This window comes from Haplochromis burtoni, unplaced genomic scaffold (genome assembly GCF_018398535.1).
Source record: "Haplochromis burtoni strain Fernald_Lab_line unplaced genomic scaffold, NCSU_Asbu1 Contig_213, whole genome shotgun sequence".
Taxonomy (NCBI): domain Eukaryota; kingdom Metazoa; phylum Chordata; class Actinopteri; order Cichliformes; family Cichlidae; genus Haplochromis; species Haplochromis burtoni.
In genome coordinates this window covers 103,023-116,538 of record NW_024582574.1, presented here as the reverse complement: position 1 = coordinate 116,538, position 13,516 = coordinate 103,023, and the positions used below count along the sequence as shown (strand labels likewise).

General features: G+C 40.3%; 1 long non-coding RNA gene across 3 annotated transcripts in view; it reads left to right on the top strand.

Annotated features, from left to right (window-relative positions):
• The first annotated feature begins 5,751 nt into the window (after positions 1-5,751).
• LOC106633499 overlaps positions 5,752-13,516 on the top strand; it is a 91,064-nt gene continuing 83,299 nt past the window's right edge. For 2 of the 3 annotated variants that reach the window (XR_006055101.1, XR_006055102.1), the window contains exon 1: positions 5,752-6,225. This is a non-coding gene — a long non-coding RNA (cilia- and flagella-associated protein 251). The remainder of the gene's footprint in view (positions 6,226-13,516) is intronic. The other variant, XR_006055103.1, reaches the window with a different exon arrangement.

Here is a 13,516-nt window from a genome sequence, read left to right as displayed (position 1 = left end):
CTATCTATCTATCTATCTATCTATCTATCTATCTATCTATCTATCTATCTATCTATCTATCTATCTATCTATCTATCTATCTATCTATCTATCTATCTGGGTTTTTAAAGCTCTTCTTTGAACGTTTGCTGCCTTTTATTCTGTTGTCTGTCAAGATGATCACAGACTGCTTCAATAATGTTGAGCTCCGGGCTCTGAGGAGGCTGATCCATGACTGATGGTGTTCAGTTGTTTGTTTTTCTATCCAGGTCTGATTTTACATATTTTACATTCTTACTAGATGGTATTACATAGCGGATCAAAATCGGACTGCACTTTTCTGCGAAATGCAGCCCCAAACCATGACAGAGTCTCCATCGTGTTTTACAGATGGTTGTAGACACCCATTCACTGACAATGATCAGACCTGTTGCCACTGAGTTTCAGTCCAGTTCTTGTGTAATTTGGCATATCACAGCCTTTTCTCCCTGTTTCCTTTTCTTAAGAATCACTTATTGAAAGCCACGCTTCCACTGAGACCATTTGTGATGAAGCTTCAGTGAACAGTAGATCAGCCGCGTCAGGTCTTTGCTAGATTTTTTTCCTATTTCATAAGAAGATTACTTCCAAATACTGTTCATCTGCGGTGGATTGTTTTTTAGGCTTTCCACTGGTCCTTTTGTCCTCCTCTTGTCCTGTTTCCTCAACTTTTATTTATTTGTGACCAGCTGCATGTTAATTGTAAAGATACAATGTACAATGTAATACATGTAAATTGCCTAAAGATACACTTTAAAATTAGATCTTTGCTAAGTTGTCTATTATGTGTAGACACAACACTCGCTCATCTCTTGGTTTAGGTGCCCTTTTTATCCTTGAGTGAGTCTTAGGTCATTGTTAGAACTTAACAAAAAAATTTAACAAAAAACAAAAAAACAACTACAAGAAAGTCTGGCTCTTTGGAAGAAACAAGGGGTCGATCAAGACTTTTGTACTGTAAAAATTCTTCATATAATGATAAACAAATGCTTTGATCGCAAGTAAGTGTTGTATGAGGGTAAGATGCTTTGTACATGACTTTTATACATCATAAAACTGAAAAAACTTATACAAAACCAAACCTAGAGGTTTTACTGATCAGCAGTGATGTTCTTCTGTGGTTAGTAAGCAGAACTTTTCCTCTGTTTTACTGGTTACTATGATTTGGATCATTCTCATGTTTAGATCAGTGTACAGCTCTGAGTCACCCCTGGATTTGATTAGAGGCAGCCAACTGGAAGTGTGAGCTCCTTCAAAACAGCCCCCAGACCCAGAAGAGGGAGCCTGTTTATAAGCAGTTAAGTAACTTTGATGTCTTGTGTAACTCAGAGGTTCAAAGGATGGGAGCAGTGATCTGGAGCCCCCACTCCTGCAGCCCCCTCCCAAAGGTCACCCAGATTGAACCAGATCACAGCACTCCAGCTACAGTGAATGAGGAGGAAACAGAGCAGAGGGATACCTAATTAAATCATTCATTTATTCATATAAAAAAAAATGATGAATTAATTTATTAAGTGAAAGAATTACCTAAACCTTCCTTGACCTGTGTGAAAAAAATAAGAGCTGCAATCAAATGTTTGTGCTAACTGCCAATGAGTCATTCACATCAAGTATTTTCACCACATTGAGGGGTTTTCCAACATAGACTTTTTAAGGTATCAACTTTAACTAGGTCACTCACAAACCCCTTTTTTTTTTTTTAGCCATTCAGAGGTGGGTTTATCCGGTCGTTCAGTGATGACATAACGAATCCTACTTCCGGGCCTAAAGTAGTCTGCGTTTAATATGGCTTTTGTGTTGTTAACATTGTTAATGTTATGTATTTTCTTCTATTTAATCTCAAAAAGCTCCTAAAAAAAGCTCCTAAAACAGTCAGTGATCACTGTTGACCTCCCTCGGCTTTTATTACCGTTAATCATTTATTTAAGCTCAGTTTTTAAAACCTTAGGATGTAACTACAGCCCAGCCCATGCAGCAGTATATGAATGACTAACCTCGTATTGTGGATAGATTATCTCAGTTGTTCTCCTGGCTGAAGTTTGGTCTTTTAACAGCATCCTGGCATGCGATTACATTTGTTCCTGACCACCGAGAACACTCACATTAACTTTTATCGAGTGGAAAAAAAGTTAGCTTGTTTATATTATGCTAACATAGCTGTGTCGCTAGCGGTCACGTAGCACATCATTATATACCAGCTAGCCAAACTTCAGTAACCCTACAAACGTCACTGCTGTTTAGTTTTCTGTCTTCATTTATGTTGGAAGTGATAACAGAGCTGTACGTTTTAATTTGTTTCCAAAACCCTGCAGTCAGGACATGCTATATTGTATTTAGATAGAAGCTAGCGAGCTAACTTCCTGCTAACTTCTAACTCCGTTAAATGTCATAAATTCCGTTTTCATGGATGCCTGGATGTTAAACTCAATTGTTACACCTGGTATTAAAGATGAAAGACTTTAGACAGTTTTTCAACTCTCAGTAATGCCATAGTGATCGTCTGATATATGGACCTCGAGCGGAGTTTAGGCCCAGACACGGCTAGTGACGTCAGACTTAACGACCGGATTGTTGTGTTTCTGATCATTGTCCTCTTGAGGGGCCATGAACTGATGGCCAGACACTTTGCTTCAGGAGTTTCTGGTAGAGACCAGAATGATTCAATCAATAATAGCAAGTCTTTCAGGTCCTAAAGCAGCAAAGCATCCCTAGACCATTGCACTACCACCACCATGTTTTACTGTTGCTATGGTGGGTTGTTTTTTTTTTTATGAAATACTGTGCTGAGCTTTATGCAGATGTAATGGGACTCACCTTCCAAAAATAAACTTTTGTCTCATTAGTCCACAGAATATTTTCCCAGAAGTCTTGGGGATCATCAAGATGCATTTAGTCAGCACTGGTTTTCTCCTTGACCCATGGATGCTATTTTTCATGACCTCTAACCTTAACAGAGACAAGTGAGGCATGCAGTCCTTTAAATATTGTTCTGGCTTCCCTTCATTGGCTTCCTGTTAAATCCAGAATTGAATTCAAAATCCTGCTCCTCACATACAAGGTCTTAAATAATCAGGCCCCATCTTATCTTAATGACCTTGTAGTACCATATCACCCTATTAGAGCACTTCGCTCTCGCTCTGCAGGCCTACTTGTTGTTCCTAGAGTATTTAAAAGTAGAATGGGAGGCAGAGCCTTCAGTTTTCAGGCCCCTCTTCTGTGGAACCAGCTTCCAGTTTGGATTCGGGAGACAGACACTATCTCTACTTTTAAGATTAGGCTTAAAACTTTCCTTTTTGCTAAAGCATATAGTTAGGGCTGGACCAGGTGACCCTGAATCCTCCCTTAGTTATGCTGCAATAGACGTAGGCTGCCGGGGATTCCCATGATGCATTGAGTTTTTCCTTTCCAGTCACCTTTCTCACTCACTATGTATTAACAGACCTCTCTGCATTGAATCATATCTGTTATTAACCTCTGTCTCTCTTCCACAGCATGTCTTTATCCTGTCTTCCTTCTCTCACCCCAACCGGTCGCAGCAGATGGCCCCGCCCCTCCCTGAGCCTGGTTCTGCCGGAGGTTTCTTCCTGTTAAAAGGGAGTTTTTCCTTCCCACTGTCGCCAAAGTGCTTGCTCATAGGGGGTCATATGATTGTTGGGTTTTTCTCTGTATCTATGAAGCGCCTTGAGGCGACTTTTGTTGTGATTTGGCGCTATATAAATAAAATTGAATTGAATTGAATTGAATTCTGTGACCTCCTGGATGAGTCATCAACATGTTTTGGAGTTATTTTGGTAGGCTGGTCACTCCTAGGAAGGTTCACCACTGTTCCAAGTTTTCTACGTTTGTGGTGATGGCTCACTGTGCTTCACTGGAATCCCAAAGCCTTATAAATAACTTTGTTCCAATTTCCAGATGGACAGATATCAATGATTTTGTTTCTTAGCTGTTCTTGAGTTTCTTTAGATTGTGGTATGATGTGTTGCTTTTTGAGGTTTTTTAGCCTGCTTCACTTTGTCTAACAGGCTTGATTTCAATTCAATTCAATTTTATTTATATAGGCCAAATCACAACAACAGTCGCCTCAAGGCGCTTTATATTGTACAGTAGATCGTACAATAATATACAGAGAAAAACCCAACAATCATATGACCCCCTATGAGCAAGCACTTTGGCGACAGTGGGAAGGAAAAACTCCCTTTTAACAGGAAGAAACCTCCGGCAGAACCAGGCTCAGGGAGGGGCGGGGCCATCTGCTGCGACCGGTTGGGGTGAGAGAAGGAAGACAGGATAAAGACATGCTGTGGAAGAGAGACAGAGGTTAATAACAGATATGATTCAATGCAGAGAGGTCTATTAACACATAGTGAGTGAGAAAGGTGACTGGAAAGGAAAAACTCAATGCATCATGGGAATCCCCCGGCAGCCTACGTCTATTGCAGCATAACTATGGGAGGATTCAGGATCACCTAGCAAAAATGAAAGTTTTAAGCCTAATCTTAAAAGTAGAGATAGTGTCTGTCTCCCGAATCCAAAACAGAAGCTGGTTCCACCGAAGAGGGGTCTGAAAACTGAAGCCTCTCCCTCCCATTCTACTTTTAAATACTCTAGGAACAACAAGTAAGCCAGCAGTGCGAGAGCGAAGTGCTATTTAAGTGACTTCTTAATTTAACAGGTCTGGCAGTAATCACACCTGAGTGTGGCTACTGAAACTGAAATCAACTTTTCAAATAAATAAATGGTGAATCACAGTTCATTCATGATTTAACAAGAAGAGGACAATTACTTTTTCACACAGCTCCAGGTTGCTTTGGATAGCCTTTTCCTTTAATAAATGAAATCATCGTTTAAAAACTGCATTTTGTATTTACTCTGGTTATCTCTGTCTAATATTACATTTTTTTTGATGATCTGAAACGTGACAAATATAAAAAAAAAAAAACAAGTAATCAGGAATGGGGCAAATACGTTTCTATATTGTAGCCATAGGCTTAGACCTGGGAATGGTCATCACGACCATTAACAACAAAAATGATAATTCTAATATTAATTGTCATATAAATAATAAGGAGAAGATGACAAGACAAAGAAAAGAAAAACGAGGTGAAGTTAATCTGATGGCTTATCTAGAGTGTCTCACATTCACCAGGGACCCAGCTGCGTTAGGCACAGGAAAAGGTCATAAAAGGAAGAACTACTGCTTGAGCCTTACAGGACACCCCCCACCCCAGGAAGGTAGGCACATCACGCACGTCACATGTGTATCTATGTTTTCTCCGGACCTATGCATGTTGCATTGGCTCTAAAGTTGCTAAAGTCGGGTTTAAGGCCATGATATAAATGCTTTCACAAACCCCTCTTTGAAGCCTTGTCAAAATAAAAATAATAACGTAATAATAAAAGTACTGCAGAGAGGGAGAAATAAACTCCAGGGGAATATGTTTGGAATATTTCGAAATAAAATCCCAATCAACTACTATCTTTAATTTCTACTTTAAAAAACAAAAAACAAACTCATTTGTCTCCATAAATAAATGTCTCTATAAATGTTTCCATAAATTTGTCAGTTATTTTTGTGATTTTTTTTTTAAAGTGGAATTTTAACATTTAACACGAATCAATTCGTAAGACTTGATCCGCCATTGGTTGCATTTATAAAAATTAACCTACTTTATTTATTTTTCACATGGACGTATATCTCACGTAAGCGCGCACAGGAGCAAACAAAAACGTGCCATCATCAAGTTGCGACAGCCCTTCTCTCCAGTCGGTGGAGAGCCAGGAGAGGAGCAGACCTGGCCCCTGTTGAGGAGCTTGCGGATGGCAAGTCTTTTACTACTGACGCGCTATATGGGCTCCGTGGGTTTCTTCTGCCTCTTGTAATGATCGTAAATCACCGTGTAAGAGCACAGAGTCAACGGGTCGAGCAGTGCACTGGTCAGTTTGGCAGAGCAGCTAGCGTTAGCAGTGTTTTACTAGCCAGTTAACAGTATACGAACTTGGCTTGTGGAGGCTAGTTAGCAGGTCGTGCTAGCGTGCTAGCCTCGGTTGGTCAGGTGCAGTGACTGCTGCTGCTGGGAGACCCAAGAAGGAGCATTTACCTCCAAGCGTTAGCTTCTTCAAGCCTCAAAGGATACCTCGCTGTGGATACCCGACCGGGAGGAAGCGCTGGAAAGTCCTGCTACTTGTGTCCATCGCCACATTTCCCAGGTAAATAAAAACAATGCGAATTACAAAGTACAGCACCGCAGCTCGGGGATATTGCAGCGGTGGACCGGTGGGGAAAAGGGCCTAGCATTAGCCTGCTAACGCAGTCGCTAGCTATTAGCAGTGCTAACGTTAGCCAGCTTGTGTTGATGTGGAGCTTGGTAGCGCTCAGAGTTGAAGTTTAAGTTAGCAGATTTAGCTGAATGTGCTGCACGGGATGAAGTTTGTTGCCTACTTCAGCTGCCTCTCCGGCCAGCGCTGGGCTTTTTAAACAAACCGAGTCAACAGCTGCAGAGTGCGAGGACTTTAATGCCCGTGCACGCATTAACCCGATAATCGTGGGTCTTTATCTTGACTTTAACTCAGTCAGTCTACATCTTTAAAAAGTCACTGATTTGCCTCGAGGTTTTGAGGTAATGTACAGCATACAACTTTCTGTTCTTAAACCCTCGATCAGAAAAAGGAAACGTCCTAAAGAAAGCAATGTACTGGGAAGAAGCCACAGGAAGAGCAAGATGATGTCTGTGTGCAGAGCAAACGATGAATCTAAAGTATGGACGTCAGGATGGTCAAATTATAGATTGCAAACCTGTATGAACAGTTTGAGACATGCCATGAAACACATAGCTGCACAGACTCCACTCCTCCTGGGCAGCTGCCAGGCAGCTTAAACACACCAGAGGCAACTTTGCCTCACTATTCACATATAAAGGAGAAAGGAAAGGAGCACAAAAGCATGAAGTGTAGTAGAAAAATGCTGTTTAGTATGGCAGCTCCTATTTCTTCATATGTTCAAGGGTTTCTGTTTAAAAAATGTTTATAGCGCCACTGCAAAGGTCACTTCTGTTAATTTTATAAAGTTATCCAAATCCAGACTTTATCTTGGGGAACAGAGGACTAAATTCATGGGATGTTGACAGCTGAGAGATTTAAGACTTTTAAGGTTATTGTGGCTGTGCTCTGATTTCTTGCAAATCACAGGACTTGAAATTGTTTTGTCACAGGAGGCAGCTTTAGTTAAACCAACACTGAGCTGACAGCTTGATGCACAGTCCACATCCCTTATTCAGTTAGTCGCCTAACATGCTGTAAATACAGCCTAATGCAACAGTCTTGCAAGCCGTTATGAATATTATGTTCCTCTTTTGTCCAGACATTTTTAGAAAGTTGTTGATCTAAAACTGTATGGCCATTTCTTTTTACTGGTGCCTTAATGTTTACTCTCCTGTGGTGGACAGGCTTGTCTTTGTGTCCCTGACATCCAATTGTTTCAGTTCTAACAGAGTCGCAACAGCAGAGTACAAACCAGCCCAACAATACGTATTATTTTCAGTTCTTCATTATGCTTGTGAGACCTTAGCTTGTGTTTCATCGTGTAAGCCTTAATTACATTGTTTTTACCATAGTTTTTTTTTGTTTTGTATTGTTGATTAAATGCAATGTAACTCGAGTCAAACATGAACTTGGAACTACCCAGATTTCTACTCCGCTGTGTAAAACTGGAGTGCATCAAGTTTAAACTCAAACTTGACCACAACCCCTCATATGCAGCGATAGCCAAACCCAAATGGGTGTGCATTCATTACATATTTCTCTTAAACAACAGAAGTGCAGTACTGAAGCGCACCATTAAACGGTTTCAGATTCAATTCTCTCTTATTTAACCATGCTGCATCTTTCTTTTGTGCTGTTTTGTCAGTTTTGATCAAATTGTGCAGCTCATGTTAATTTCAGTTTGGGAGGGAGTCGTGAGGTCAGGTCAGATGACCAACTTTGGTTAAGATGCACAGATGTCAGCCAGTCCATTTGAATGAATCTTCTGTCACTTCCCTTCTATATTTGTTACGCTGCTATTCTAAGAGTGATGCTTTGCACACACATACTTGTGTAATCTGTGCAGTATAAAGCACCACATTGATTACAAAAGTGCAGCAGCACTGTTGCATATCTTTTGCCATACTGAGTTTGACTGCAGAAGTGTGGACACACTGCTGATAGGATATCATTCAGTTGCCAAATTACATAATTTACAGCTTTCTTTAAAAAAAAAGAAAAGGAGATACAACATTTCTCTGGAAGAGTGTCAACAAAAGCTGAGCACCAGAAGCTTCATAAAGGGAGCATTTATTTCAGTGCTGTTGTATTGATTGCTGGTTAAAAATGTGCTTTGGGTTGCACATAACAGATGAAACGGTCCGATCAGCCAGCAGCTGGAAATCTGCCTCTGTTTGATCAAAAATTGATGATGTTCTTTTTCTCAGCACTGGTGTTGATTAATCATTAGAAATAGAAGGATAAAATGGGTCTCATTTGTTAGTACTGGCTTAACTTGGTGTCATATTGAAGTGACCTATGTATGCATGCCCAAGATTGACGATCAGAGATCTGTTAAGGACAATATTTTATTAAATTTTTTGTACCTGTTCAGTTTCCTTTAAGTGCCTGCAAACATTTATTGTATAGAAGACGAAGGCTTTCTGAACCCATAGTATTACTAATTATGATCAGACTGCAAATAGCCTGTATTGTCATTATGAACAAATCTGGATGTTATTTTCTTGATTAGCCAATCTGTTTCTGAGAATTGCTCTTGCTGTGTCCTGTTGTCCGATCAACTGTCCAAAACACAAAGATATGGTCATTTACTGTTGCATAATCCTGAAGAGGGGGAAAAAAATCCAACCCAAAACCCAGCAAATCCTCATATTTAGAAGATGAAGCCAACCATTGTTTAACACTTGAGTTTGTAAAATGACTGACAGTTAATAGATCTCCCTAAATAGTAGGGGGGGGGGGCTCAATGCAGCATAGTATTGCGATATTTTTTTGTGCCGATATAGTATCAATACAAGAACACCAAATATCGATATTTTATTAAATAAATTAAAATAATCTGGGAATCTCCTGCACCAACATCCTGAAATAAGGTTATCAGAACAAATTTAAATTTAATAAACCATCCAACACTGGATGCATTTAGCTTGACAAAGTTATTTCCTAATTCCGAGCAAGCTCAGTCACACTAGTAGGAATAGGACAGGACGGCAACCTCCTTACATTTACCAGAAGAAGTGGTGGGTGTCTGGCGACTGTATTGAATTTTTCACATTCTGCAAGTGATGGCAATTTGTGGTAACTAAATGGTTGCCCACGCCTTCAGGGTTTGCACATTCAAAGCCACTTTTGATCGTAAGGGGATTGCACAGGTCGGCAAACAGTTGCAGTCTGACTTGGACTGACTGTACTCTGAGAGATGTTGAAGGTTTGCAAATAATTACTATCTGACTTATAAATGCAGACAGATTGCAAGCACGTTGCCTTAAATCTGAGTCTTTGTCAATGAGCACAACTTGAAGAGACTTGATTTGACTGGCTGCCAGTTGGTTGTATTCTGGCTTTATTCCTGTAGAACAGTTGCAGAATGCAGATGTGATAGTTGGATTTCTGTCTATGTAGACAGCAACAGATATGTGGTTTTTCAACAGCCCCTATTCAGTCTCAGACTGACTCCGTCTTATGGCAACATTTTTAGCAGGTTTTAGTGACAGGGTTGATTTTTGCAGCAAAAAAAAAAAAAAATGAAGTGGGATAACTATGTTTTGATAAAACAGATATTGCCTAAGTTTAACATAATTAGCAGTTTGAAAAAGGTGATAAATTGCAGTTTGTTATTGTGCACTGCAAAAAGTTAATTGCAATAAAACGCTAACATGATCATTTCTGTCAGGTGAGCAGTCATTGCAGTTTAAAATTATTTTCAACACGTATGACATGTACAACCACTTTACTCGATGCTGTGTGCCTGATCATACCAGTGTGTGATGCTCTGCATTCTCATGTGATGAATGTTCAGATTTTTCCAAGATTATTTCAGATTTTTATGGCTTTTTCTGCAGCGCGTCTCTCTGCCGTCTGTAAAAAGCCAGGCGGCGGAGCAGATGAATAGGAATGGCAGATGTAGTTGTTTTGAGAAGACTGTTTTAATTTGGTCTTTTACTGCGTTGAACAGGTTGTTGTTTGGCAGCACTTCTGAAACTGTGTTGGAAGAGGCTGTTTTAATATGTACAAACTAAGCTGCTCTCTGGGGTTTGTTTTTCAGAGCCAGCCCATTATGTACCCCCTTTGAAAATGGTTGCAACAAGAATATTATTAACATTATTAAACCCTTCAGTTAAATGTATGCTGGGTTTTTTGTTTTGGTTTTTTTGGGGGGGGGGAGTACTCTATTTTCTCCTCTCTCCTCCAGCAGGGCAGTGTATGCTAATGAAGATCAGAGAATTCACATTCAAGGATGGGCTGAAAGTGTTTAAGACGAACTGCATATTTTCAATTTATTTTTACACAAAAATATGGATCAGTATTGATAGGATTTTAGTTATTCCATTATCGATTGTTTCCAAAGGTCAAATACTTTATCTTTGTTGTGATTCCTGTTTTTCTTGTGTTTGGGGAGAGGGAGAGATACAAGCAATCTTCCCACCTGCCTTCACTGCCAACTGTATGTTTCCCCCCCTCTGTGCATCTCTCTTTTTTTTTTCTTCTTCTTTGTTTTTCTCCCCTCAGATTTGGTTGTTGGTGTGTGTCGGAGAGCTGCTACTGCCCTGGTCAGGACTAGCAACTTTTCTGCCACCAGCAGCAGCAGAGCTTCTAGCTTTAAACAAGATTCAAGGTTGTTGAAGAGAGGGAGAGAGAATGGGGGGGGAGAAGACAAAAGCTTAGCTTCTTTAAAGCTGGAAATCTGTAACCTGTTATGAGTACAGGGTAAATGACAGAAACAAGGTAAAGCCTCTCATATTGCAGTGAAATGAAACTGGTACACAAAATTAGGTTAAAAAAATTACTTGGAAGTTTAGTTTATGGATTGCTGCAAGCCCTTAAAGATTATGACAGGGTATCCTGGACGTTGTTTGCGTAAAGCTTCACATTCCCACACTCCTTACTGTTGCTGTGTTACTGACATCAGGGCTTTCCTAATACTGTTCTCATGGACGGTGAGATTTCCTGTCTTTGAAACTTGTGTTGGCAAAGCATGAAGATGGTGGACATTGTTTACGTTGCATATGGGGAGACTGGCCTTAGTAAATCCACACTCAGTCTGAAATCTTCAACTGAGGAAAACATATGCATATTTTGTAACCAGTGAGTGAATCAGTCTGCTTTCCAGATGCTGGCTATTCCTAACAAAGCTACTACTCAGGGTTGCTTGTCTAGTTTTAAGACTCCTTACATATGGAGAGAGATAGTACAAGTCAGTTACTCTGTGGGGGTTATGTTTTCAAGTGGTAAACGGATGTTCAAGCCACTGTTTATGTTTGGAGGAAAGCTTAAAAGTGGGAAGTGTTGCTTGAATCTTTGAGTTGTGTCTAATATACCAAATTGAGAGGGTAATGGGATTTCTACAGATGGACAGCTTTGGAGCAGAGGGGACAGATGGTTGAAAGACATTAGGTTTAAATGGTGCAATCCACAGAGGGAAACGGGAAAGGGGTGACAGCAGCAAATGTGTAGAGAGGTGCTGTGTAGTTTGCATACTTAAAGACCTATTCAGCTGTGTATGTAAACTGGGAAATGAGGAGGGAAATGAAACTGTCTTCATAAGCATGGGAAGGACATTAAAGGGGCTTTTCCGTGGGGAGTTCCAAGAGGATCTCCAGTCTCAAGGAAATCTCTTGAAGAGTAACTTAAAGTCATCAAGTGGTCCTTTGTGGCAACAAAGTACAGCAACATAAAGAAAAAAGGGCACAATTATTGTTATTAGGGTCAGACATTACAACACACACTAGAGCCTTTATCTCCACTGCTGCCTCTCCTCAGCTTGAGAACCTGCAATTCTTTGTAATGATGGCTTACCTTGTTTTAAAATTAGCATTGTTGTTGGGGGCGTTACTGGGAGTTGTAAGTAGACATGAAACCAGAAAAGTAAAATAGCTGTTTAGTTAGTTCTGGTGATTTTAATTCTGTGGCCTGATATGAAGAATTCTGTATACGTGTCTGCTGCCTGGGCTAGGCCTTTCCTGATGCAGCTGCAGTTAGTCACATCGACACATTAGAGGAGTGGTTCTTAAACAGTGGGTGACTCCCACAGGTGGAGTATAGGGGTGGGGTGGGGACAATGACGACAAAGGGTTTTATTAAGAATTTGCTTACACAAGTGAAAGTTACCTGGTTTGATTTATATGTATGTGTAGGGCTGGGCGATATATCGAGTTTTAAAAAAAAATATCGATATATTTTTATACGAGATATAAGGTGTGACAATATCCTTTATATCGATATAGTCTATGTTACGTTATAATTATACTTGTGGAGCCGCAAGTTTGCCTCTCTTTCGTCCACTTTTGTCTTTACGCAACGTTACTCGGCCTCGCCCCTCCTTCACTGAACACAGCTCCCCCTCCTCCCCCATCGCTTCACCTGCAGGAAGCGACAAGATGTTAACGGAGATTTGCCGTGTCCGAGTTACTGCACATCGCCCCGTGCGTGGGGCTGGACGCCGTCAACGTGTTAGCTAGCTAACCACGCTAACGAGCTAACCACGCTAACGCCATGCAGCCCAGAGGCGCTGCACAGCCTAAAATCCTTGCATTTTCTCAAAAGTTGACAGCACGCTTTATGTATGAATTCTGTTTGTGCTTGATGGCCGCGAACCGATTTTATGTGGAACACGGCGCTCAGCAATCTGTCAAAAAATGTTTTAGTACGACGTTGGTAAGCTACGGTGCTGCACCGCTTGATGGATTGTCAGAGCATTACGGCTACCGAGGAGCCTTCGTGGAGTGATACGTACTGTGCTTCAACGTATTATTACCCTACTGTGTATAAGGACCATAAATGGCACCTGTTAAGAGACGTGGTTACGAAGACGATTTCAAACTCAATGCTGTCAGTCACACAGTAGAAGTTGGGAACAGAGCAGCTGTGAAAGCTGTCTTTGTTATTATGCTCAGCGTCTTTTAGTTTACATTTTGACTGCACAATTGTGAGCTTTTTGTTATGCACAAAAACAACATTGTTTTCTTTTATTTATGGAGCATTATTATTTAATAAATGCTCATAATTTATTTTTGAGTAAATCTTATGTACATCTATGCTCTATGTTAATAGAAATGCCTGTGTGACATCTGGGACACAGCTTGGACTAAGAACTCTCTTTTTGTTCTTACTTTATGGCTTTAAAAAAAAAAAAATCGAGATATATATCTTATATCGCCGTCCAGGTAAAAAATATCGAGATATGAATTTTGGGTCATATCGCCCAGCCCTATGTATGTGTGTATATGATACGATCATTATA